The sequence below is a fragment of the Bombina bombina genome, chromosome 10, assembly GCF_027579735.1.
Source record: "Bombina bombina isolate aBomBom1 chromosome 10, aBomBom1.pri, whole genome shotgun sequence".
NCBI lineage: Eukaryota > Metazoa > Chordata > Amphibia > Anura > Bombinatoridae > Bombina > Bombina bombina.
The window spans coordinates 99,789,594-99,816,994 of record NC_069508.1 but is presented as its reverse complement, the minus strand read 5'-3'; the positions used below and the strand labels follow the sequence as shown (position 1 = coordinate 99,816,994).

The following is a 27,401-nucleotide window of genomic DNA, read 5'->3' as shown; positions in this document are numbered from 1 at the left end:
GATGTGGGAGGTGAAATTACGTCCGGCGCAGGTCCCCACGCTTGTGCCTAAACCTGCGCCGTATATTTGATCGCGCCCATATCTTTTAAAATTGTCAGGAAAAAAAAAATCTACTACTCATTTGAAGTTCAGACTAAGTGCTATTGCATTGTCTTGTTATCTTGCATTTGTTGATTATGCAAATATACAGGGTTGACTGCTCCTTTAAGATATAATGAATACCTGGCCTGTTATTAAAGGGACACAAAATGTTTTTTATGATTCAGAGAATGACTTCTGTGGTGCTATTTACCATGCATGCCATAATGACACTTTTTTTGCATTTAAAATAACATGATCTGCTTTAAGAGCTATTATATGGGTACCTCATAAGAAAAGTTGAAATGTTTGTGTAAAATTTAAATGCTACAAATACAAGAAAAAGAAAACAGCTCCAACACTGGGCTGTTACGTGGCTGAGCTGAGTTATCTTGTCTTTTCTAATGGCGCATTAAAAATCAGGCTTATTTTTACAATCTCACGTAGCTTGTTTACTGAGTATTATCATATATTTAAAGTAGTGTTAGGAAATATTAACAAATAGTGCGCACTAAATTGGGAAAACGTGTGCACGTTTCAGAAAAGGGCCACTTACAGCAAAAAAAAAACACAACTAATTTAACTTCTGAAATATAAACATATAAATATTTATATTACCATACCTAAGAATGTATTACTTTTTTTTCCCCAGGAAGAAAAATTAGACCTTTCGTGGCACATTTTAAGTAAGTCTCCTGTTGTGCAGATATGAATAACCCTCGGTTTTAGCCACAAAATAGATTTCAATTGTTAAATATTTTCATGATTACAAATTACTATTTACTATAATAATAAAATCTCTCGCATGCACGCTGTGCTTACTATTTTCTAATGACAGAGCGCGCACACTAGAACCCGCAGAGTTGCTGACGTCGGGGCAGCTGGGAGAGCGCGCCTTGGCCTCGCGCACCGGAGATTGCAGGCTGGAAGTAGTAAAGGAACTAAGAACGCGCATGAGACAAAGTGAATCGGACGGTGCGGGCTGACAGCTGTGGTGACGTCAGCGGCGCACGGCAGGGATTTGCACTTTGACAGGAAGAGGACCTGTCACCACCGCTTCAGGGTAAGTAGTGGCTGGGAGCAAATAAACGTTACTGGGAAGAGAGGACTCCTGCGGGTGAGGTTGGAAGGAGAGAGTGGGAGGGACACAGCGGTAACGATGGGGTCAGGGTGCAGCTCCTCCCTGTTACCTGAGGCTGATGGTGATAACAGAGTGAGCAGGCTGAGAGTGTAGTGGAACTCACTTCCTATGTGTCTGTCACAGTTTGTGCCAGTGACTCGCTTTACTGTGTATCTCAGTAGCGGTCTGCTGACTGGCACGGTCTCAGTCACATACTGTATCTGTCACTGACTCCTTCATTGTCACTTGCAATCACTGCTGCTGTGTGCCTGTCCCCATCAGCCACTCATAACAGCATGTCACTTATTTTCTACTTGGTATGTAAGATAAACTATACTTAGTGGTAGCCTGATTCATTAAAGCTGTATTAAATGACTTTACTTATGATGCAGTAATAGGCCAGAGTTTCATGCTGTCTATATAAGAGCACAGGTGAGTTAATCATAGTGGCTGGGCCCAAATGATTTCATCTGTGCTTTATAATATAGCCTGAAGTCAGGTTTTTTAAAGGGACATAATACTTATATGCTAAATCACTTGAAACTAATGCAGTATAACTGTAAAAAGCTGACAGGAAAATATCACCTGAGCATCTCTATGCAAAAAGTAAGATATTTTACCTCACAATTTCCTCAGCTCAGCAGAGTAAGTTCTGTGTAAAAAGTTATACTCGGCTGCTCCCAGCTGCAGGTAAAAAGAAATGAACAGCAGCCAATCAGCATCAGCAGTGCTGAGGTCATGAACTCTTACTGTGATCTCATGAGATTTCATAGTAAATTTCCTTACACTGAATAGGGAAATAAGATGAGTGTGCCCGAAAGCTCACTCCTTCTGCTGTCCCGGGACAGACATACTGATTTGTTGCTTAGAAGTCCTTTACAATGGGATGTGGCTACTGAGAAACTTTTGAGGTAAAATATCTTCCTTTTTTACATAGAGATGTTCAGGTGATATTTTCTAGTCTGCTTTTTACAGCTATACTGCATCACTTTCAAGTGTTTAAACATTTGGGTATTATGGCCCTTTAAGTAAAGTGGGTTGTGCTGGTAACCAAATCATATACTGCAGCATAATGCCTTCCAATTCAGCATTATCAGTTTTACAAAATAATGTAGTAGTTGAAAAGTTTTTGCACTGAGAGACCTTTGTATTCTTATTGGATCTTCGCTGTTAAAGACAGTCTTTTAGATTCTCAAAGAATGGTAATTGTTTAACATTTAAATGTGTATGTACATGTAGAGAAAAAATAATAATAATATATATATATATATATATATATATATATATATATATATATATATATATATATATTTCTTAGACCTTGAAGACCGCCTCTTATCTTAGTGCATTTTGACAGGTTTTCACATGTGTGTCATATAGATAACCTTGTGCTTACTCCTATGGAGTTACATAGGAATCAGCACTGATTAGCTAAAATGCAAGACTGTTAAAAGAACTGAATAAAGGGGGACAGTCTGCAGAGACTTAGATTTAAGGTAATCACAGAGGTAAAAAGTATATAAAAATAACCGTGTTGGTTATGCAAAACTGGAGAATGGGTAATAAAATCTATCTTTTTAAACAATAAAACAAGTTTTTAAGATTCAGAGCATGCAATTTTAAACAAATTTACAATTGACTTCTAATATGTTCCTTCTTTCTCGTTATATGTTTTGGTGTAAAGCGTGCCTAGGTTATTTTCAGAAGCAGCTATGTACTACTAATAGCTAGTTGCTTACTGGTAGCTGTACATTTATGTCTCTTGTCGTTTGCTCACCTTATTGAATTCAGCTAGCTCCCAGCAGTGCATTGCTGCTCATTCAACAAGGGGATACCAAGTCAACGAAGCAAATTTGTTAACCAGAAAGTTGCTTAAAATTGCATGTTCTATGTGAAGCACAAAGTAAGGTTTTATGCTCCTTCTTTTAATAGTATAGGATTCAAAAACATTTGACAGTTGGGTGCTTCAAACCTTTAGTCAAAAGTCTGAGGAAGGCCCTTTTCTGTTAACCCCTTAAGGACCAGCGACGTACCCTGTATGTCGCTGGCCTTTTTTTGGGACTTGATTGTTTTATAGCACAGTCTTGCCACCAGCGTTGAGACTGCTCTATTCCACAAAGCCTGCTGGAGGGAGGGCATTAATAGCGTGTTCTTGCTAGACTGTGCTATTATGTCCTGAAAAAACCCTTAACGACCAGTGACATACAGGGTACATTGTGGTCATTAAGGGGTTAAAGGGACAGTCTACACCAGAATTTTTATTGTTTAAAAAGATAGATAATCCCTTTATTACCCATTCTCCAGTTTTGCAAAACCAACAATTATATTAATACACTCTGTAATTACCTTGTATCTAAGCCTCTGCAGACTGCCCCCTTATTTCAGTTCTTTTGACAGACTTGTATTTCAACAGTGCTGACCCCTAGGTAACTCCACTGGCATGAGCACAATGTTATCTATATGGCACACATTAACTAATGCCCTCTAGTTGTGAAAAAAGTTAAAATGCATTCAGATAAGAGGTGGCCTTCAAGGGGTTAGAAAGTAGCATATGAACCTACCTAGGTTTAGCGTTAAGAATACCAAGAGAACAAAGCAAAATTAGTGATAAAAGTTAATTGGAAAGTTGTTTAAAATTACATGCCCTATCTGAATCACAAAAGTTTATTTTTGACTAGACTGTCCCTTTAAAGTCTGTGTTCCTGTGCTCAAAGCTAGTTCCATGAAGACATGGTTTGATGAGTTTGGTGTGGTGGAACTCTAGTGACCTTTAGGATGAATTGTAATGCTGATATCGAGCCAGACCTCACAAATGCTGTTTTGGCTGAAATGACACACATTTTTTTAAATACTTTAAAATCTTGGGGAACAATTTTCAAGAAGATGTTAGTTGTAAGGGGGGAAGCGGCAACACCATATTAATGCCCATGGATTTGAAATGGCATGTATAATGGTATGTATAATGGTCAGATGTCCACATACCTTTGACCATATAGTGTTCCTAAAATGTATTAAAAACAGTGTGTTACCCATTGCCTGCCTAGTAATAAATCCTAAAAGTAAACTCATTGGTAGGGGTGTCCATTCAGCTATATAGTGTATTTTGTACGGTAGTTGTGTAGAATTTGAATGGCTAAATTCTTACTCATGCCAGAGTTTAGAGACCTGAAACCCAACATTTTTATTTCATGATCCAGATAAACATCCAATTTTAAACAACTTTTCAAAATGAATCTATTATCTAATTGTCTCTATTCTTTTGCTATGCTTTTTTGACGAAGCAGTAATGCATTACTGGGAGCATTGTGTGAGACAATAACATGAGACATATATCTGCAGAAACCAATAAGCAACTCCTGAGCCTACTTGGGTATCTTTTTCAGCAAAGGATACTAATAGAACAAAATAAATTAGATAATAGAAGTACATTGGAAAGTTGTTTAAAATCACATGCTCTATAGAATCATGAAAGAAAACATTTGGGGGCCGATTTAACAATGGCCCCTGATCCTCCTGTTTCCGCGCGAGCCTTGAGGCTCGCTGGAAACAGCAGTTAAGAAGCATCGGTCTTAAGACCGCTGCTCCTTAACTTGTCCGCTGCCTCTGTGGCTGCGGAAAGCAATCAACCCGATCGGGTTGATTGACACCCCCTGCTAGCGGCCATGTGCAATGTTAAATGCCAACAGTGTATGCTGTCGGCATTTAACAATGTCGGGCGGACATGATTCGCTACAGCAAATCATGTCCGCCCGCCATTTGATAATTCGGCCCCTTAGGTTTCATGTCCCTTTTAAAGAAACATGCTAGAGCAAAAACGAAATGCTCTAATTTGTTACGTGTGAATTTGTGCTCTGTTAAAGGGACAGTCTACTTGAAAATTGTTATTGTTTAAAAAGTGAATCCTTTCATTACCCATTTTTGCATAACCAAAACTGTTCTATTAATATACTTTTTACCTCTGATTATATGCATCTAGGCCCCATGCAGACTGCCCCTTATCTCAGTGCTTTTTACAATATTGCATTTTAGCCAATCAGTTATGGTTCTTGCATAACCATGATCACTCTCCACAAGAGTGAGCACAATGTTATCTATATTGCACACATGAACTAGCAATGTCTGGCTGTGTGCAAGATTTAAAAATCTAAGCACTGAAATAAGATGTTGCCTTCAGTGGCTTAGAAACAGGTACATTTAAAAGTTCTAAAGTATATTAAAGGGACAGCAAACTCAAAATTAAACTTCAATGAATTGGATAGAGCATGATATTTTGAACAACTTTACAATTTATTTATATTATAATTTTCCTTAGTTCTCTTAGAATCCGTTGTTAAAGAGTAATCAGGAGTGTGTCTTTAGCCATCTGGCAGCAATGTTTGCAACATTGTTTATAGCAATGTTATGCATAGATACAAACATAGCTGCTATAGACTGCTAAAGACACGTGCACGCTCCATAGCTCCTATCTAGCATTACTTTCAACAAAGGATATGAAGAGTACAAAGCAACTTTTATAATAGAAGTCAATTGGAATTTTTTTTTTAATCATGTGCTCTATCTGAAGCCGGCCGGATTTGCACCACCTATCAGGTGCATAAACCTTTGTTCTGCTATTCTCTCCCGGACTCTGCTAGGCCATGTAGTGCCCATTTTTGTTTGTTTTTCTAGATCTTTTAAAGATTGGGAGGAGAGCCAGATCCCTCCCATTGCTGCCTGGGCTGTGTCTGCTTTTGGATTCCACATCTATACGATTGAATAATAATCTATCGTATAGGACAGTATTCTTTCATTGTGGATTTATTGAAGTGTTTTTATATAGTCTATGTTAAACTATATCGGAGGGCGCTCCATATATATTTTCCATACATATATAACGTTTAAAAGAAGCCCCCAAAGATTGTGTGATCTGATCTCTCACCTTGCCGGCGAGTCTTTCATCATCAGACCCTGAGAGAACGGTTGAAAAACTATTTCAGAGGCCCATATATAGGTAAAGGAGCTATTTGTAAACTAAGTTATACACTCCAGCAGATAAATGGATCATTGCGAGCAAATTAAAGAGGAGAAAAATTTATGGTAAACAGTCCCTTTTAAAGGGACATTAAACTCATGGGTACAACTACAGTAGCAGGGTTATTACTGACCATGCTTGTGTTAAAGGGACATTAAACACTAAATACATTCTAGATAGAATGATGCATTCAAAGAAAAGATTACAGGGAGTGCAGAATTATTAGGCAAATTAGTATTTTGACCACATCATCCTCTTTATGCATGTTGTCTTACTCCAAGCTGTATAGGCTCGAAAGCCTACTACCAATTAAGCATATTAGGTGATGTGCATCTCTGTAATGAGAAGGGGTGTGGTCTAATGACATCAACACCCTATATCAGGTGTGCATAATTATTAGGCAACTTCCTTTCCTTTGGCAAAATGGGTCAAAAGAAGGACTTGACAGGCTCAGAAAAGTCAAAAATAGTGAGATATCTTGCAGAGGGATGCAGCACTCTTAAAATTGCAAAGCTTCTGAAGCGTGATCATCGAACAATCAAGCGTTTCATTCAAAATAGTCAACAGGGTCGCAAGAAGCGTGTGGAAAAACCAAGGCGCAAAATAACTGCCCATGAACTGAGAAAAGTCAAGCGTGCAGCTGCCAAGATGCCACTTGCCACCAGTTTGGCCATATTTCAGAGCTGCAACATCACTGGAGTGCCCAAAAGCACAAGGTGTGCAATACTCAGAGACATGGCCAAGGTAAGAAAGGCTGAAAGACGACCACCACTGAACAAGACACACAAGCTGAAACGTCAAGACTGATTTTTCTAAGGTTTTATGGACTGATGAAATGAGAGTGAGTCTTGATGGGCCAGATGGATGGGCCCGTGGCTGGATTGGTAAAGGGCAGAGAGCTCCAGTCCGACTCAGACGCCAGCAAGGTGGAGGTGGAGTACTGGTTTGGGCTGGTATCATCAAAGATGAGCTTGTGGGGTCTTTTCGGGTTGAGGATGGAGTCAAGCTCAACTCCCAGTCCTACTGCCAGCTTCTGGAAGACACCTTCTTCAAGCAGTGGTACAGGAAGAAGTCTGCATCCTTCAAGAAAAACATGATTTTCATGCAGGACAATGCTCCATCACACGCGTCCAAGTACTCCACAGCGTGGCTGGCAAGAAAGGGTATAAAAGAAGAAAATCTAATGACATGGCCTCCTTGTTCACCTGATCTGAACCCCATTGAGAACCTGTGGTCCATCATCAAATGTGAGATTTACAAGGAGGGAAAACAGTACACCTCTCTGAACAGTGTCTGGGAGGCTGTGGTTGCTGCTGCACGCAATGTTGATGGTGAACAGATCAAAACACTGACAGAATCCATGGATGGCAGGCTTTTGAGTGTCCTTGCAAAGAAAGGTGGCTATATTGGTCACTGATTTGTTTTTGTTTTGTTTTTGAATGTCAGAAATGTATATTTGTGAATGTTGAGATGTTATATTGGTTTCACTGGTAAAAATAAATAATTGAAATGGGAATATATTTGTTTTTTGTTAAGTTGCCTAATAATTATGCACAGTAATAGTCACCTGCACACACAGATATCCCCCTAAAATAGCTATAACTAAAAACAAACTAAAAACTACTTCCAAAACTATTCAGCTTTGATATTAATGACTTTTTTGGGTTCATTGAGAACATGGTTGTTGTTCAATAATAAAATTAATCCTCAAAAATACAACTTGCCTAATAATTCTGCACTCCCTGTAGTCCATGAGTAACATGTAGATGTATTTTTTAAAGTTTCATTAGTTGTTTAAAAAGTGACAAAATAAGTGTAAAGTTTTAGGGGCCCATTTATCAAAGGGCTTGCGGACCTGATCCGACACTGCGGATCAGGTCCGCAAGACCTCGCTAAATGCGGAGAGCAATACGCTCTCCACATTTAACATTGCACCAGCAGCTCACAAGAGCTGCTGGTGCAACGCCGCCCCCTGCTGACTCGCGGCCAATCGGCCGCCAGCAGGGAGCTGTCAATCAACCCGATCGTATTCGATCGGGTTGATTTCCGGCGGTTCCTGTCCGCCTGCTCAGAGCAGGCGGACAGGGTTATGAAGCAGCGGTCTTTAGACCGCTGCTTCATAACTTGTGTTTCTGGCGAGTCTGAAGACTCGCCAGAAACACGGCCCTTCAAGCTCCATACGGAGCTTGATAAATGGGCCTGCTGGTGTCTATAAAACACTGGGAGCTGCCATGTTGTAACTTGTGTTACCTTCTTTGCTGTGGCCAATTAGGGTCAGTTATAAATAGGTCACTAGAGTGTGCAGCCAATGGTTGTGCTGGATTTAACAGTGTTCTGCACTTCCATTTCTAACAGGAACTGAAAAGCTCACAATTTCAGAACGGAATTACAGGCAAAGAGGACAAAATAAATAATGAAAGTATATTGCAGAGTTGTTTTATTATATACAATTTATCATTTTATATTACCATCTCAAAGTGTTTAATGTCCCTTTAAAGCCATTCTCTTATTTTAAGAACTTGAATAATTCTGATAGGGCATGTCATTTTAAGACACTTTTAAATTTACTTCTCTTTTCAAATGTTTTGTTCTCTTGGTATCCCTTTTTTAAAAAGAATACGCACATATCCTACACAAGTGAGATCAAGTTGCTGATTGGTGCCTACGCACATTTTGTCTCTTGTGATTGGCTAACTAGATGTGTTCATCTAGCTGCCAGTAGTACCATGCTGTTCCTTCAGCAAAGGATAACTAGATAGCCCTCAGGAAAAATATAGAGAGATGCAGTCGCTGCAAAAATGTATAGCTCTGTATTGTGCACTCTAAACTGAAGTGCACACTAATAATTAAGAAGACAATCTCACAGATCTGTGAATGTAATTAAAGGGACAGTCTATTCCAAAATGTTTGTTGTTTAAAAAAACGAGATAATCCCTTTATTACCCATTCCCCAGTTTTGCATAACCAACTAAATTAGATTAATACACTTTTTACCTCTTTGGGCTAGATTTATTAAAGCCCTACGGCTGCAAGTTCTCATAAGAACTTGCTCGCCGTATTTATCAAGCAGCGGTCACCAGACCGCCGCTTCCCTAACCTATTTGCCACCTCTAAGGTGGCGAAATTCAATCTCCTCGGTCTAGTCAGACCAAGGAGATTGACAGCTCCTGCCCGCGTTTGATTGGCTGTGCGCGGGCGGGATTGCACGCAAGCGCAAAATTGCGCTCGTGTGCAATAGCGAATACCTGCGGGTAATTTCGCCCCGCCACAGGCGAGGTGAGGCGTATAGGGGCGCGTATACGCACCCCTGTACGCCTCAGCTTTAATAAATCTAGCCCTTTGAATACCTTCTATCTAAGCCTCTGCAGACTGCCCCCTTAATTCAGTGCTTTTGACAGACTTGCATTTTAGACATTCAGTGCTGACTCATAAGTAACTCCACAGGAGTGAGCACCATGTGAACTAGTGCTGTCTAGCTGTGACAAACTGTCAAACTTATCTTTAGATAAGAGGCAGTTTAATGGCTTAGAAATTAGTATATGAGCCTATCTATGTTTAGCTTTAAACATAATAGCAATAGAACAAAGCAAATTTGATGATAAAAGTAAATTGGAAAGTTGTTTAAAATTACATGCCCTATCTGACTCATGAAAGTTTAGTTTTGACTAGACTCTCTTTAAAGGGATACGAAACACAAACATTTTCTTTTGTCATTCAGACAGAGCCTATCATTTAAAAAAAAAAGTTTCCAATTCTATTGTCAAATTTGATTATTTTCTCATGATTCTTTGTTGAAGAGATACCTAGATAGGTGTCTGGGGCACTACATGGCAGGAAATAGTGCTGCCATCTAGTGCCCTTGTAAAACGTTCTTGTAAAACCAATGCCATATTGTGCTCCAGAAATGGGCCGGCTCCTAAGCTTATGTCTGTTTTTCAACAAGAGATACAAAGAAAACATAGAAGTAAATTAGAAAGTTATTTAAAAGCACATGCTCTATCTGAATCACGAAAGAAACATTTTGCATTTCATGTCCCTTTTTTTTTTTTTAATTCTTTTTATTGAAGAGAGCTTGGGCATACATCATGCAAACCATTTCATACAGACCATTTGAAATTGTATAAGGACACACTTAAAGGGACATGCCACCCACATTTTTTCTTTTATGATTTAGAAAGAGAATTAAATTTTAAACATCTTTCTAATTTACTTATATTATCTAATTTGTTTTATTCTCTTGATATTCTTTGATGAAAAGTATATCTAGATATGCTCACTAGCTGCTGATTGGTTGCTGAACATAGAAGCATAGTGTGATTGGCTCACCATGTGCATCGCTTTTTCTTCAACTAAGGATATTTAAAAAAATGAAGCAAAATAAATAATGGAAGTAAATTGTAATGTCGTTTAAATTTCTATTCTCTATCTGAATCATGAAAGAAAGATTTTGGGTTTAGTGGCCCTTTAATACATTCACAATAGATATTGTAAGGAAAGCAAATGACACTCAGCAAGTGAGAATAAAAGACATGAATTGCAGGAAAATAACACTATGAGCTGGTTTGTTTCATATCTGTATACGACTAAGAAAGAAGCAAGCTTCCACAACATGCAATATATTGGGTTATAATAAAAGAATATATGAAAATTCATTCCAGACAGATATAACAATTATCAACTGTACATGTTCACCAAGATTTTCTCATTATCTGCTATCCAAGCTCTCTTATTTTTAACTTTTTAAACTAAACTAGACCTAAAAAACTAAACAAAACTTTAGCTTAAAGGGACACTGAACCCAAATTTTTTTTGTGTGATTCAGATAGAGCATGCAATTTTCAGCACACCTATAGATGTTCACTTTTCAATGGAAAAAAACAAAGAAAACACAACTTAACGTGACCTTAAAAAAATTAGAAAGCTGCTGAGAGACAGGTAATATCTACTTGTTAACTAAAAAATTAGCAAATTTAACTATATAGTATTTAGATTATAAGGGCTCACACGTCTTGTGTGCCTCAGCCCTTCTTATAAAACTCTCAAGTTTTAGTCGTGGGGAGACACTATAAACCAGGTGTAGGAAAGGATAGCTGTGTTAGGTTAGCAGCGGATAGTAGTCACTGCTATAGAAACAATTACTTTGAGTTTGAGAAACTTAGATATCCCCAGAGCCTTGTATGTAGCGAGTCAGTACATAGCTAGGATCAGGATTAAAGTAACAAAAAAAAAGGTTACTGAGTTCCGCTACAGTGCGGTTTTAAATAGCATAGGGGAACACAGACTCTTTTTCTTTTTTTTTTTTTTCTTCTTTTGTGTTGCAATCTGGGTAACTCTAGATGTAGTTTTATAAGCTAAGCACCGTTATTTACACCACAAACATTGTCTTGATCATGTTATACAATCTTACAATTGAGTACTATAAGTACATTGAATCTTATTGTGTTAGGCAAATTATCCGCTAAGCATTAGAATAAGTTGCTCAGTTGAACTTCCCTTGAATAGTCCAGATATGATGTGTGGGTTCGATATGTTAAGGACTCGCTCTGCTAGTGACTGAGAGAGTTTTATTTTCAGTTAACCCAATCAATTAGAAAGTTAATATGTGATACTCCTTAAGAAGAAAAAAAAAATCTTGCTGAATTTCCCTTTCTGGATATAGTCTTTCCAGTTCCCTTCTGACCTCCTCCTGCCCCCTCCGCTTCTATCCGCTTCCACTCCCCCCTCTGCTAAATGCTATCAAGTAGTAAGTCCGCAAGGCATCTCATAGCTATATGTTGAAGTAAAGACTCACCCCTTCGTGGGATAGCTCGACCTCCACCCGCTCTGCTGTCCGCCTCTGTGTTCTGCACAAGAACGGCCCAGGAAAAAACGACTCTGCCTCTGTGTGCCTCAATGACTTGGGCTGCAACCGTAATCAGCTCCCCTCACGCAACATCGGTGGGAGGGGAGGAAGCAATGCTGCATCAGCTACCATGTCTGAGTGGAAATCCCGCCCCCAAACCGACACCCCGCTTCGGGGCCGGGGCCGGCACCCTCCCACGCAGCACCGGTGGGGGAGGGGAGAGGGCGAAGATCGGTCAGTCTCACAGCCGAGGAAGCCAAACGGTAACAGCGGGTGGGATTTAAGGTATGGCCGCAGGTCCGGAGTTCAGCTTGGAGAGTCCGTTAATGCATCAAGCGAGGGGGGAGGATTCGATTGAACAAGGTAGACACATTCCACAGAGGGGGCTAGAGAACCCTGGTTCATAAGAAGGAACAGCACAGATGCTGTGTCGGCCAAATGAAAGCGTGAACGGCAAGTAGTTGCTGCCTGATATAAAAGTCCAGATAGCTGTAGTTGCAGGAGCCAGTGGGATGACAGGCCACTGTGCCGGGTTCCGGATCAGCTCTTCTTGAATATCCTAGTAGAGTAGCCCTTAAGCTTAGGGCCAGGCGCGAAGGATCTACCGCCAGCGTCTGTGGGACTGGAGCTGTAGCTTGAGTCACACCTGTGAAGCGCACCTGTGCAGGCACACCTGTGTGGCTCCACCTCCACCGGGCTAAAGCATGCAATTTTAAGCAACTTTCTAATTTACTCCTATTATAAATGTTTCTTTGTTCTCTTTTAGCTATCTTTATTTGAAAAATAAGACATCTAAGCTTTTTTTCTTTGTTCAGAACTCTGGACAGCAGTTTTTGATTGGTGGATGAGTTTATCCACCAATCAGCAAGGCCGGCATCTAAACTTATATTCTTGCATTTCAAATAAAGATACCAAGAGAATAAAGAAAATTTGATAATAAGAGTAAATTAGAAAGTTGCTTAAAATTGCGTGCTCTATCTGAATCACAAAAGAAAACATTTGGGTTCAGTGTCCAATTAATATGATTAACATGTATACCTGGATATGTGTCCCAGCACAATAAATTAGATATGATTGCAGATTGCAGATTGCAGAGATTCTATACTTTGCGAAGACATATGTGGGTCAAGTATTCTTTGCAGGGATCATGTAATTAGTTGGCAACATGGTTTCCTGAGTGCCGTTAGTAAACTCACTACCTTACATCACACCTCTACAAGTAAAGGCAAGTCTGGGTAAAACATCAGTGTTAGATGTTAGCACAACCCATGCAGTTATCGTAGGTGTTCAGATGTTATTGGGTAACAGTCACAGCAGTAACAAAAATGCAGAAGGCTTTTGGCTCTACATAATAAAAGAAACAGAATAAGAGACATACCCAGGGATGCAAGCTATTTAAATTTTCCTAACATATATGGTCATTAACATGTTAGTTTAACCTAAGCACAGTGATGGGACTATATTCCAAACGTTACTCTGTAGATTGAGATCCTGTAGTAAAGGTCTAGGGGGGCCCAACTAGTATAGGTTTGCTTTAATAATATCTGCTGAGGAACAGTTTAGCAACAATCCCAATCAGAGAGTCCCTAGCAGCTACGCAGCAAGTCTCTAATGTCAAATAATCAGGCAGAAAGCTGTGTTTCCAGTATCAAACACATCTCTAAATAAATGTACAATTTGCAAGTCAGCATGGGCTGTACACATCCAAGCATGGGAGATGTAGATAAGAGGAAGTGGCACAAAGGCTGTATTAAAAGCGACTAAAACTTGATGCAGATTATGTTTCACAGTATATTAGCTGCAGCTGGGTGTTTCTGAGAAACGCAAATTATGTTGTAATTTAAACATACCCGTAAAGACACATATAAAGAAAGAACAACAACAATATGAACTGTCCAGCATAGCTACATACAAGCTTTCGGCTTAAGATACACGTGAAAGTTAACTTGCTGTGGAACTTTTTGTAGTGTGTTGGCCAAAGTACAGTAAAAATCAGTTCACCTATAGCCCTCCCATTCTAGCCGATGCCGTCCCTGCTCAGGACCCACGATCGATGACCCAAATCTGGTATCCATCCAGCATGATGTACAGGACAGCATTTGAAGAGCCACTCTCCTGAAAGATAGATCCACGGGCACTGAGGAATGCATGCAGATGCATCGCCCTCGTATGATTCGTATGCAGGCAGGCATGTCTGGGCTAGTCTGGTATCAGGCTGTGTTCCATCTGGCCCCCTAGTGCTGCTGGAGAGGGTGTGCTGTGGAGGCTGTTTATATCGAGAAGATGCATTGGCGGCTGACCAGGTAGTCACTTGTAGCGATGCTGCATCATAAGCTTTCCTGGAGCCTTGTTTCCCTATTTGTGAGGCAAGGATCATGTCCGTCAATGGAATGACAAATGCGGAGTTGGTAGTGAGCTCTGTCGGTCCAGCGAAGTACTTGGCAGCGTGACGGGCTAGACAAGCATCCCCCACCTCCTTAGTCAAAACAGCCAGGTCTAGAGAAAGAGCTGCTGAGTCAGTAGTGGTAGTGTTCGGTTGTAGCTGGGCGGGAGGTATCTTGTGCGGGTCCAGTGTGGAGAGGCAGGTCCACATAGTCACAGGGTTAGCTTTTGGAAGACAGGGTCTCATAATAGCCTGGATAGTTCCCTTTAACGTCTCATAGCTAGAGAACAAGCGTTCAAATGCCGGCAACAAGAATTTCAAATATCTGCGCGGCCATGCATTTTTCCAACTCCATTGTTCTAAGCAGAGTCAGTATGTGCTAAATCCCACGTGGATTACTGTTAAATAAAATGACCTCCGGGGAAGAAGAGAATGGATTCCTTCTATCTGCTGGTAATTCCTGGACAGCTTCTCTGTCAAGGGAGATGCAGATGGCGATGGCATGGAAGAAAGATGATGTTAAGGAGATTAAAAGAGGTTTTCTCTGGAGCAACAAAAGCTTGCATCCATCTTCAAGAGCCGCCCACTGGAAGTCTTCATGTCCCTTTTTAAGTTCCAATATGGTGCCCAGTGTGAAGAGGCAAAGCTTCACAAACAAACACTTGTAAAGGGTTAACATAAGACCATAGCATAGTGAGTAGTTACCAACTTTAAGCAACTTTCTAATTTTTCCTATTATCAATTTTTCTTTGTTCTCTTGCTATCTTTATTTGAAAAAGAAGTCATCTAAGCTATTTTTTGGTTCAGACTCTGGACAGCACTTGTTTATTGGTGGGTGAATTTATCCACCAATCAGCAAGAACAACCCAGGTTGTTCACCAAAAATGGGCCGGCATCTAGACTTACATTCTTGCATTTCAAATAAAGATACCAAGAGAATGAAGAAAATGTGATAATAGGAGTAAATTAGAAAATTGCATGCTCTAAATCACAAAGGTTCAGTGTCCCTTTAAGTTCTCAAAGAAAAGCAAAAATCCTGCTTTCTGCTGTGTCTCAATAGAAGTTTAAAACCTGAAAACAGAGTAGAGGAACTGTTCATTTAACATAAAGTTCATTGTTTTGTTTTCTTGGGAGGGGGCACAGTAATTTCCCTTAAGAGAGCTGGAACAAGGAATTTCTTTGAGAATGTAACATTGTCAGTTCTTTTTATTCTATTTATTAAAATGTATTCATTGTATTGCAAAAAAATTGCCTGCAAATACATGTTTTTCTAACAAAAGGACACTTTTAAATGCTTTTAAAATATAGAATGTTTTGTAGACCCTGCTCTTAAAGTGATGGTAAATCCTAGCGTTTCTGAAACGCTAGGATTTACCATTGGAACAAATAAAGGGGACTTTCAGTGAAGTATAAAATACTTCATGCTGAAAGCTCCTTTATTTGCTTGCAGCTTTGGCCTTGTTTGTGTACTAAAACCCAGATTGGCTTCTCCAAATAAAGCAAATGCTGAGTGAAGTTTGGCTACTGAAAAATTGCAGTTTAAAGGATGTCAATTTACTTAAACATTAACTTGGCTAATATCTTATTTTATAGCAACACAACAGAAATGTCTTGTAATTGCAATGTGTTTACTGTCCCTTTTTAAATACCAAACTGGGCAATGGAGCTGAGTTTAATGCCTCTTTTTAAACATAGCTAGCTTTGTTACAAGCTTATGATGTTACTCACCATGATATTTTCCTCTTGTCTAAACTCTTATCATACACTCCTAATTTAACCCTCTGGAACTTCACAACTTAAAGGAATTGTTTAGTCAAAATTAAGCTTTCATGATTTAGACAGAGCAAGCAATTTTAAGCAACTTTCTAATTTACTCCTATTAGCATTTTTTTCTTTGTTTTCTTGGTATCTTTATTTTAAAAAGCTGGAATGTAAGCTAAGAAGCCAGACCATTTTTGGTTCAGCACCTGGGTAGCGCTTGCTAATTGGATCTAAATGTAGCCATCCAATCAGCAAGCGCTACCCAGGTGCTGAACCAAAAATGGGCAGACTCCTAAACTTACTTTCAATATATATATATATATATATATATATATATATATATATATATATATATATATACCGTATATATATATATATACCCTTTCATTTAAGGGATTTGCTTATTTATTCATATACTTGTTAACATATCCTGGCCGTTAGCTTTGGTAATTATTTTGGATTTTTTTCTCTATTGCTTCCGATCATAACGTGTATTGAAATCTCAAAGTTGATATTTATAATATTGCCTCTCCCTCTGGTTGGTATAGGTACAGTTCTTGGCTCTGAATGTGTTGCCAATAAATTGTTAGCTGCAGAGTATTGAAAGGGACAGTGAAGTAATATTTAAAGTTCCTTACAATGTGAACACTTCACTATGGGGAAATCAAATGTATTAATCCTGTGCATTATAAAAATAATAAAAAAAAAAATCCAATTCACATTGATAAACAGTACAGCAGAGCTATTGTAAACAGTTTGTAGGTATCATGAAAGTTGATATTACAGTATTCCTTTTATTATGAATGTAAAGACGTTGCAGCGTTCTATTCCGTACTAACCATGCCGGGCTTTAGGGCCATTAGGACGGAATAGAACGTCCAAGCTGTTTGGCTGCCCTGAAGCCAACGGTGCTTCCTGGATGGGATTGCGGTCTTGAGGGCGTGCCTAGCTTCATAGGGACGCCCCCCCTGACCCGACCCCATCATTGTAATCTCGCGATCACGTGACCGATCACAAGATTTCAATTTGTCTACATTGCAACATTGTTCCGATGTAGACAAGTTAACCCTGTCATTAAAAGTTTAAACAATGTTTATACTTCAAATGAGTCCTTATTAATTGAACATTTTGTATCTTGAGATTCCATATGCCCATTTAGAAGACACAAACTACAATAATGTCCTAAATTAAAAGGACAGTAAATTCAATTAAACAAATGGGTTGGATAGGGCAACTTTAATTTGATCTAATTTGCTTTGTTCCTTATCTATCCTTTGTTGCAAAGCATACTGGGTAGCCTTAGGGGCAGCAATTCAAAAGGTGGTGATTGGGGGAAACACACACATGCCTTTTTATTTGTTCACCCCATGTGCTAAGCTAGCTCCCAGATGTGCATTGCTACTCCTACAACAGAGGTGAACAAGAATGAAACAGATTTGTTAATAGTAGTAAATTTAAAAAGTTGTTTTAAATTGTATGCTATATATGAGTGAAAATGTTGGGTTTATGTCCCTTTAATCGTTTGGGAATTTGCTCCTTTCTGTTTTATTGCTCATTGAAACCAAAACCCAATCAAATCAGCTAAGCTTGCAGGAAGTGCAGATCTCATTATTTTGTTTAATATACTCAATCTTATAGCTCACTGTCTACACAGAAAATTACTTAACACTATATAAATTAACTTAAAGGGATAGTAAAGTCCAAATTAAACTTTCATGATTCAGATAGGGCATGTGATTTTAAACAACTTTCTAATTTACTTTTATCATCAAATTTGCTTTGTTCTCCTGTTATTCTTAGTTGAAAGCTAAACCTAGGTAGGCTCATATGCTAATTTCTAAGCCCTTGAAGGCCGCCTCTGCATTTGTCAGTTTTTCACAGCTAGAGGGCGTTAGTTCATGTCTTTCATATAGATAACACTGTGCTAATGCACGTGAAGTTATTTAAGAGTCAACACTAATTGCCTGAAATGCAAGTCTGTCAAAAAATCTGAGATAAGGAGGCAGTCAGCAGAAGCTTAGATACAAGGTAATTACAGAGGTAAAAAATATATTTCTATAACAGTGTTGGTTTTGCAAAACTGGGGAATGGTAAATAAATAGATTATCTATCTTTTTAAACAATAACATTTTTGGTGTTTACTATCCATTTTAAGTAATTCTTCCAAACCCTACTGGAAGTGTGATTTCTTCTCTACCTTCTTGTTTACATAGCTTTCTATAGCCAGTGTTACTGTACTGAAATTTACAGTATAGGTGGTGGTTTAAGTCACAGTTGATCACTATTTAAAGTGATGGTAAATCCTAGCATTTTTTTTAAAACGCTAGGATTTACAAGTGCCACAAATAAAGGAGTCTTTCAGTCATGAAGTATAAAATGAAAGTTCCTTTATTTGCCTGCAGCATATGCCGTGCTGAGTGACTCAGGCTGCCCACGGCAGAATGCTATTTTTTTTAATGAGGTGACGTTTCCACCTCTTAGCCAATAGTCCTGCTTGCCAGTTGGCATTATGTGTTATGTGCTAGCACGCTATTGGCTAACATTACCTCACTGACAAAATAGCGTTCTGCCGTGGGAGGTCTGAGGCACTCAGCACGGCATACATTACAGGAAAATAAAGGAACTTTCAGCATGAAGTATTTTGTTTGTAGCTATGGTAAATTCTACTGTTTCAAAAATGCTAGAATTTACTATAACTTTAATGGCTTGTTCAGTAATGGTTAATATAAGACAAGACCGTAGATAAGCGAGATTTGGTCATGAAGGAGTTGGAAACTGAGAAAGCAGGAGAGAACCGCCGTGCGGTTCAAAATGAAAAGTCCCGGTAGTGGACGTTAGTAAAAACCACAAAACCAGGTTGTGGTAAAAAGCTTCTTTATTTAAACAATGCAACGCGTTTCTCGGCCAAAACAAGAGGCCTGTTCATCAGGCATAAAAACAAGTAATGGTGGGACTATATTTAAATGTAAAATGACCCAGAAGTGATTGATACAAAAAGTTCACCATTGTGACACTTTTGTATTATTCCGATAGAACTATAAAGTAGCACTAATGGTAACATAAATGGATAAAATAACAAGTAACAAAATATAATAAATTATTTACTTGTTATTTTATCCATTTATGTTACCATTAGTGCTACTTTCTAGTTCTATCAGACTAATACAAAGTATCACAATTGTGAACTTTTTGTATCAATCACTTCCGGGTCATTTTACATTTAAATAGAGTCCTTCCTTTACTTGTTTTTATGCCTGATGAAACGGCCTCTTGTTTTGGCTGAGAAACGCGTTGCATTGTTTTAATAAAGAAGCTTTTTACCACGACCCGGTTTTGTGGTCACTGTTGTTGGTGCAGTGACGATACCATGGTTGTACATGCAACTTTAAAGCTGGAGGACACATATTGCTGTGGAACTTTGCATTTTTGTGTACCATTCCAGCACAGACCTGTTTTTTATAATACGGGATAAAGGTGGACACTGGATCATATAACCCTAAAATAACCCTAGCCTAAAGTGCCTGAACACTTGCATACAGAATGATCAAAGACAGTGCCTTTAATTACACTACCTTATATTGAAATGCTCATGGATACTGGCTAGTGTATAGATCAAGCTTGGTGCAGAAGAGGACACTGTTGTTGGTGGAGTGACTCCATGGTTTACATTTTACAATGCTGGGATAAAGGGGGATATAACCCTAAAGTGCCCCCTGAACACTTAGCAATGCATACAGAATGATGAAAGACAATATTATTAATTTTCTATAATCTCTTTGGAGAAGGATTATTGACTTTTGCTTGCTTGCACCTTAAAGGGCAACTAAACCCAAAATCTTTCTTTCATGATTCAGATAGAGAATAGAAATGTAAACAACATTACAATTTACTTCTATTATTTATTTTGCTTCATTTTTTAGATATCCTTAGTTGAAGAAAAAGCAATGCACATGGTGAGCCAATCACACAAGGCTTCTATGTGCAGCAACCAATCAGCAACTACTGAGCATATCTAGATATGCTTTTCAGCAAAGAATATCAAGAGAATAAAACAAATTAGATAATAGACGTAAATTAGAAAGATGTTTAAAATTGCATTCTCTTTCTAAATCATGAAAGAAAAAATGTGGGTTTCATGTCCCTTTAATATTTTCTATTAACTTATTCTAGCTTTAAGAGGTGCCACTCAAACTGTTTTAAATATATATTTTATGGGGCAGCAAACAAAAATATTGTATACTTGGCAAACTTCTTGTAATTGAAAGACATTTCTGTTGTCTTTCTATAAACAAACGTACCAGCCAGGTGTAATACAATATAAAAAGGAACCTGTTTACGTGCTGCACTCTTTAAAAAGCAGTTGCCACTAATGTTTAAAAATTAATTATTCTAATTGCTAGATTGCCTGTTAATAATGTTATACTGATAGTTCTTATCGTGCACAATTATGTTACCAGTCAAATGTAGTCTAGCCCATAGCGTTGTTCCCCATGATTAAACAGGGCACTGTTAAATATTTTACTGTATTTGCACTTTTGGTTTATTGTGATATTTTACATTTGTTTTTTAATATTTATTGTTGCTTGTTATATTATTATATTTTATTAATATTTTATTTAACATGTTCTGTGAAATTTACTCAAGTTTATACAACTTTGTGACAACAAGCAAATAAAACAGGTGTTATATATTTCATAATGTCTTTTGAGTTACAGTTCTTCATACTTCTATAAAGAAGCTTCATTAGTTTGTAATACTGTATTGTGCATTGGAAACTGTCACATGACAATAAAAAAGTATCGGTAATTGGTATCGGCGAGTACTTGGAAAAAAAGTATCAGTACTTGTACTCAGTCTTAACCCCTTAACGACACATGTCAAGCACAAACTGGTCTTTAAAGACCAGCAAAGTACCCTGTACGTCGTTAGGGGTTTAAAGCGGCTGGAAGCGATCCTGATCGCTTCCAGACGCTTTCAAGGTATTGCCGTGATGCCTCGATATTGAGACATCACTGCAATACCTTCTCTGCATCGGCCAGCGATGATGCCGATCGTTGGAGGGTGGGAGCAGCTGCAGGGAGGCGGGTGGACGGCCCATTGCTGGATCATTTCCAGATAGCCGTGTCGGATCCGTCCCCGGTGCGTGCATGATGATGATTCAAGTCTTGGTGGGAGCAGGTGTTGCGAGGGGGGAAATTATGTTTAAAAAAATGGATTAGGGGGAGGGGGGTATTGAGGGGGGCAGCTACATTACAGAAAAATAAAAAATTATATAAATAAAGGCACATTATTTTGAAAAGTGGGTAATGCAGACAGCTGCCAGTACCCAAAATGGCACTGATTAGTGAGAGGGGTGAGGGTTAGAGAGCTGTTTGGGCAAGCTCAGGGAGGTTGGGTGGTAAGGTTTTTTTAAAACAAACACAAACTTTTTTTTTTTTTTTTATACTGGCAGACTTTCTGCCAGTACTCAAGATGAGAGGGAAGAGAGCTGTTTGGGAGGGATCAGGGGGTGGGTTGTGTCAGATGGGAGGCTGATCTCTACACTAAAGCTAAAATTAACCCTTCAAGCTCCCTAATTAACCCCATCACTGCTGGGCATAATAAAAGTGTGGTGCGCATTTAGCGGCCTTCTAATTACCAAAAAGTAATGCCAAAGCCATAAATGTCCGCTATTTCTCGACAAAGGGGATCCCAGAGAAGCATTTACAACCATTTGTGCCATAATTGCACAAGCTGTTTGTAAATCATTTCAGTGAGAAACCTAAAGTTAGTGAAAAAGTGAACAATTTTTTTTTATTTGATCGCATTTGGCGGTGAAATAGTGGCATGAAATATACCAAAAAAGGCCTAGGTCAAAACTTTGGGTTGTCTACTACACTACCCTAAAGCTAAAATTAACCCTACAAGGTACCTAATTAACCCCTTCACTTCTGGGCATAATACAAGTGTGGTGCGCAGCGGCCTTCTAATTACCAAAAAGTAATGCCAAAGCCATAAATGTCTGTTATTTCTGAACAAAGGGGATCCCAGAGAAGCATTTACAACCATGTGTGCCATAATTGCACAAGCTGTTTGTAAATAATTTGAGTGAGAAACCTTAAACGGACAGTCAACACCAGAATTTTTGTCATTTTAAAAGATAGATAATCTCTTAATTACCAATTCCCCAGTTTTGCATAACCAACACAGTTATAATTATACACGTTTTACCTCTCTAATTACCTTGTATCTAGGCCTCAGCAGACTGCCCCCTTATTTCAGTTCTTTTGACAGACTTGCATTTTAGCCAATCAGAGATGTCTCTATGGTAAATTCACGAGCATGAGCTCAATGTTATCTATATGAAACACATGAACTAATGCTTTCTAGTGGTGAAAAACTATCAAAATGCATTTAGATTAGAGGCGGCCTTCAAGGTCTAAGAAATTAGCATATGAACCTCCTAGGTTTAGCTTTCAACTAAGAATACTAAGAGAAGAAAGCAAAATTGGTGATAAAAGTAAATTGGAAAGTTGTTTAAAATTACATGCCCTATCTGAATCATGAAAGTTTTTTTTTGGACTTGACTGTCCCTTTAAAGTTAGAGAAAAAGTTAGTAAAAAAGTGAACTATTTTTATTATTTGATCGCTTTTGGCGGTGAAAGAGTGGCATGAAATATACCAAAATGGGCCTAGATCAATACCTTTGGGTGTCTGCTAAAAATATATATATACATGTGAAGGGTTATTCATGGATTCCTGACAGATATCAGTGTTAAAATGTAACTTATGCAAATTTTGAAAAAAAATGGTTTGGAAATAGCAAAGTGCTACTTGTACTTATTGCCCTATAACTTGCAAAAAAAGCAAAGAACATGTAAAGATTGGGTATTTCTAAACCCAGGACAAAATTTAGAAACTATTTAGCATTGGTATTTTTTGTTGGTTGTAGATATGGAACAGATTTTGGAGGTCAAAGTTAGAAAAAGTGTGTTTCTCTTTTTTTTTTTTTTTTTTTTTTTCATCATATTTTATAAAAAAAAATTAATAGTAAATTATATGATATGATGAAAATAATGGTATCTTTAGAAAGCCCATTTAATGGCGAGAAAAACGGTATATAATATGTGTGGGTACAGTAAATGAATAAGAGGAAAATTACAGCTAAACACAAACACCGCAGAAAAAATAGCCCTTGTCCTTAAAGGGACAGTTTACCACCCAAAAGCCTGTGGTATCCAAACCTATACTGAAAGTTTCTATACTGGAGTATATTCTATTGAATAGCCTAAGTAAACACAGCCAGAAGAAGAGATTACACTCTCAGTGGGGGGCATGATTGTTAAGTAATAAAATGATAATTTTCCATTGTTCTCTCTAAGTATTCAGCTTTGGTTTTCTAGATAAATATAAGATAAGGAAGCAAGTCTGTGTACATAAAAGTGATACTATAATGAGATCTGATATTACCTGAAGCTCAACCCATTGTAATAGGCCCTGGTTTAAAAGCACAAAACCAGCTACTTCATATGCACAAATAAACCGAAAAATGCAATTTCTCATAAATGTTATACTCTGCAGCTGGTGTAACAAGTCATTGAATATACATTAATATAAAAACAATTTTACAGTGTACTGTCCCTTTAAGGGTAAGAAATTGAAAATTGGCCTTGTCCTTAAAGGGACATTATACGCTCATTTTTTCTTTGCATAAATGTTTTGTAGATGATCTATTTATAAAGCCCATAAAGTTTGTTTTTATTTAAAAAAATTATAATTTTGCTTATTTTTAAATAACATTGCTCTGATTTTCAGACTCCTAACCAAGCCCCAAAGTTTTATTTGAATACCGTCAGCTACCTTCTCCAGCTTGCTCCTGTTTGTGTAAAGGGTCTTTTCATATGCAAAAGAAGGGGGAAATGGTATTGGCGCAACCCTACCCTTTACCAAAGACATTTTGAGACATACCATATATGCATTTCTATATGTTTTTATATTATATCTGATTACCATCTCTTCTCTCCCTTTCACTCATAGGAGTGTTATTATTATTTTTATTACCACAATTTTCTGTTATACGCACTCCCTTTTAGATATCCTTAGAGATTACGCTTTTTCATACTTTTTTGAGTTAGTCACAGGCCTGCCACAAGTGTCGCAGAGACTGATCCCAAGCCTCCTCCTGTTCTACCTTGTATTCTATATATTTAGATCCTATGCTGTCATGCGTCCAGCACTGGCTTAGGAGGGAGGGGGTGGCCCTACACTGCAGAAAAATAAATAAAGGGAGAGGGAGGGATGGGTAACTACACTAAGGTGCGGTGGGGGATGGGGTCCCTAGCTACAGAGAATTAAAAAAATAAATAAAAAAAATATCAAACTTTTTTAGGTACTTTCATGATTCAGATAGGGCATGCAATTTTAAGCAACTTTCTAATTTACTCCTATTAATTTTTCTTCATTCTCTTGATATGTTTATTTAAATGTAAGCTAAGGAGTTGGCCCATTTTTGGTTTAGCACCTGGGTAGCGCTTGCTGATTGGTGGCTACATTTAGACGCCTATCATAAAGTTCTACCCAGGTGCTGAACCAAAAATGGTCTGGCTCCTATGCTTATATTTTTGCTTTTTTAAATAAGATACCAAGAGAATAAAGAAAAATTGATAATAGGAGTAAATTAGAAAGTTGCTTAAAATTGCATGCTCTGAGTCATGAAAGGTTCATTTTAACTAAACTATAACTTTAAATTAGGTGATTTGGGACTATGCTTTGTATGCTATAGTTCTGAGCTTGTTATTTACACCAAGCCCAAGATTGATAGGAGTTATTTGAATTGATATGCACTATTATCGGTTTGCACAATTATTAGCTGATTGCTTGCTTTTGCTGATTATATGTACTGTATAGATAAATGTGCAAGACTTTGTCGTGTTATTAATATATAGTCATTAGCGCTTTTGACTTTTTTTTTTTTTTAATATATAATTAATTGTAATATGTACCAAATTCAACATTTATAAGTATATATGTTATTTTATGAGCGGACTAGATATTTTTTTCCCCCCTAACCTTATAACTGGTTGTTTACCATTGCATATAGATATTCAAGATATTTTTAGTAAGACCAGGCTTACTTTTTTGAGAGGCCCCGTGCATTGGTGGAGAGTTAGCAAAGATACCCACCTTGATGAAATTGGCAAAATTCTACTTATGCATCTCAGGCACCTCAACACCCTCTGAGTGCCTCTTCTCTGTGGCAGGCAAAAAAGAGCCAGCCTCAGCCAGGAGCATGTGGACACGTTAACATTTTCAATGCAAAGTTTCTGAAAGAGTGAATAACCGAATGTTATAAATAGTGATAGTCTACTTCTTTCTAGTTTTACCTCTTTTGAATCAGTTTGTGGTTTTGTTTTGCTTAATTATATTTTCTATTAATTAAAATATGTTCTCCTGCTTAAAAATTGGACAAACAGTTGTGTTAATGTAAAGTTGTAAAGTTTTAGGGGTAGATTCGCCGGAAACATAAGTTAAGAAGCATCGGTCATAATAGCGCTGCTCCTTAACTCGTCCGACACCTTTTATGCAATCCGATTACTAGAAAAGCTTGTGCAATGTTTAATGCCGACATCTTATGCTGTCAGTATTTAGCAATGCCGGGCGGACATGATTCGCTACAACTAATCATGTCCGCCTGGCATTTCATAAATCGGCCCCTTAGTCTGAAGTTTATATTTGTAACACTCAGTATGTGGATTTTATTTTAAATACAGGAAAAAACAGAATTTATGCTTACCTGATAAATTTATTTCTCTTGTGGTGTATCCAGTCCACGGATTCATCCATTACTTGTGGGATATTCTCGCTTCCTGTTGGGAAGGAGAATATCCCACAAGTAATGGATGAATCCGTGGACTGGATACACCTTACAAGAGAAAATGATTTCGATTTTTTTTATCTGATTTAATCGAAAAAAATAATCGGCCAATTAATCGATTATGAAAATAATCGTTAGTTGCAGCCTTAGTTCATATGAAAGGTGCTAATAGCCTGAAAAAACACATTGATAAAGAAAGAAATGCTTTGCATTTTAAAATAAACAAGTAAAAAACGCACTCTCTGGGCTTTAGAAAATGTGGTTGCTGTCTGAGATGGTTCAGACTACAGGTCTCTTTTAAAAGCAAAACATTTAAAAATAAAACCTGTGATTATTAAAACAAGGAATTCATGATTGTACACAACTGATGTCTATCAGTTGCTTATGGGCTTTTCATTCAGTTATGGGTGTTGTCCCTTACAGGAAAATTCAAGAACATAAATCTGAAAAGATCAAAATTTTCTTTTATGGAACAAAAATATATGTTGTTTTTAAACATAAGGATAATGACTGCTCTCACTGGAAAATTATCATCAAAAAAAATGTAGTGACTCATATATTTTTTGTGTGTGCACATTTTGCTGTTCATCTCACAGCTGGCACAATTTGAAGACAAGTGTGCTACTGCTTAAAAGCACATAAAACAGGTTGAGATCTGTGCATATCTTATTATAAAAGGGCTAATTTATTAAAAATTGCATAATTTTTTTTTTAAATTGCTGGCAACTATTTTAAAAATAAATTTTCAAAATTAAGCAAAATTAATTACATAGCTAAGCTGCCTGAAGCAGCCAACTCCACCCCCTTATGTTTAGTGTTTTGACACAGACATTGTATTTCAACAGAGTTCACAGCTTCTAGACATGCTCCAGCAGATAATCCCTATGCACTTTTGCATTCTACCAAAACAACAATAGATATAGATATAGCCATAGAAGGAAATGTGTGGGGAGTTAGAGCTTTACAATGTAGAAACTAAAAAGAAAGGGTTAACCCCTTAATGACCACAGCACTTTTCCATTTTCTGTCCGTTTGGGACCAAGGCTATTTTTACATTTTTGCTGTGTTTGTGTTTAGCTGTAATTTTCTTCTTACTCATTTACTGTACCCACACATATTATATACCGTTTTTTCTCGCCACTAAATGGACTTTCTAAAGATACCATTATTTTCATCATATCTTATAATTTACTATAAAAAAAAATATAAAATATGAGGAAAAATTGAAAAAAACACACTTTTTCTAACTTTGACCCCCAAAATCTGTTACATATCTACAACCACCAAAAAACACCCATGCTAAATAGTTTCAAAATTTTGTCCTGAGTTTAGAAATACCCAATGTTTACATGT

At 37.8% G+C, this 27,401-nt stretch overlaps 1 protein-coding gene across 1 annotated transcript in view; it reads left to right on the top strand.

Moving 5' to 3' along the window:
* The first annotated feature begins 962 nt into the window (after positions 1–962).
* RABGAP1L (RAB GTPase activating protein 1 like) overlaps positions 963–27,401 on the top strand; it is a 1,244,335-nt gene continuing 1,217,896 nt past the window's right edge. Inside the window, exon 1 of the mRNA XM_053693261.1 lies at positions 963–1,141. The gene's annotated coding sequence lies outside the window, so the exon portion shown is untranslated. The remainder of the gene's footprint in view (positions 1,142–27,401) is intronic.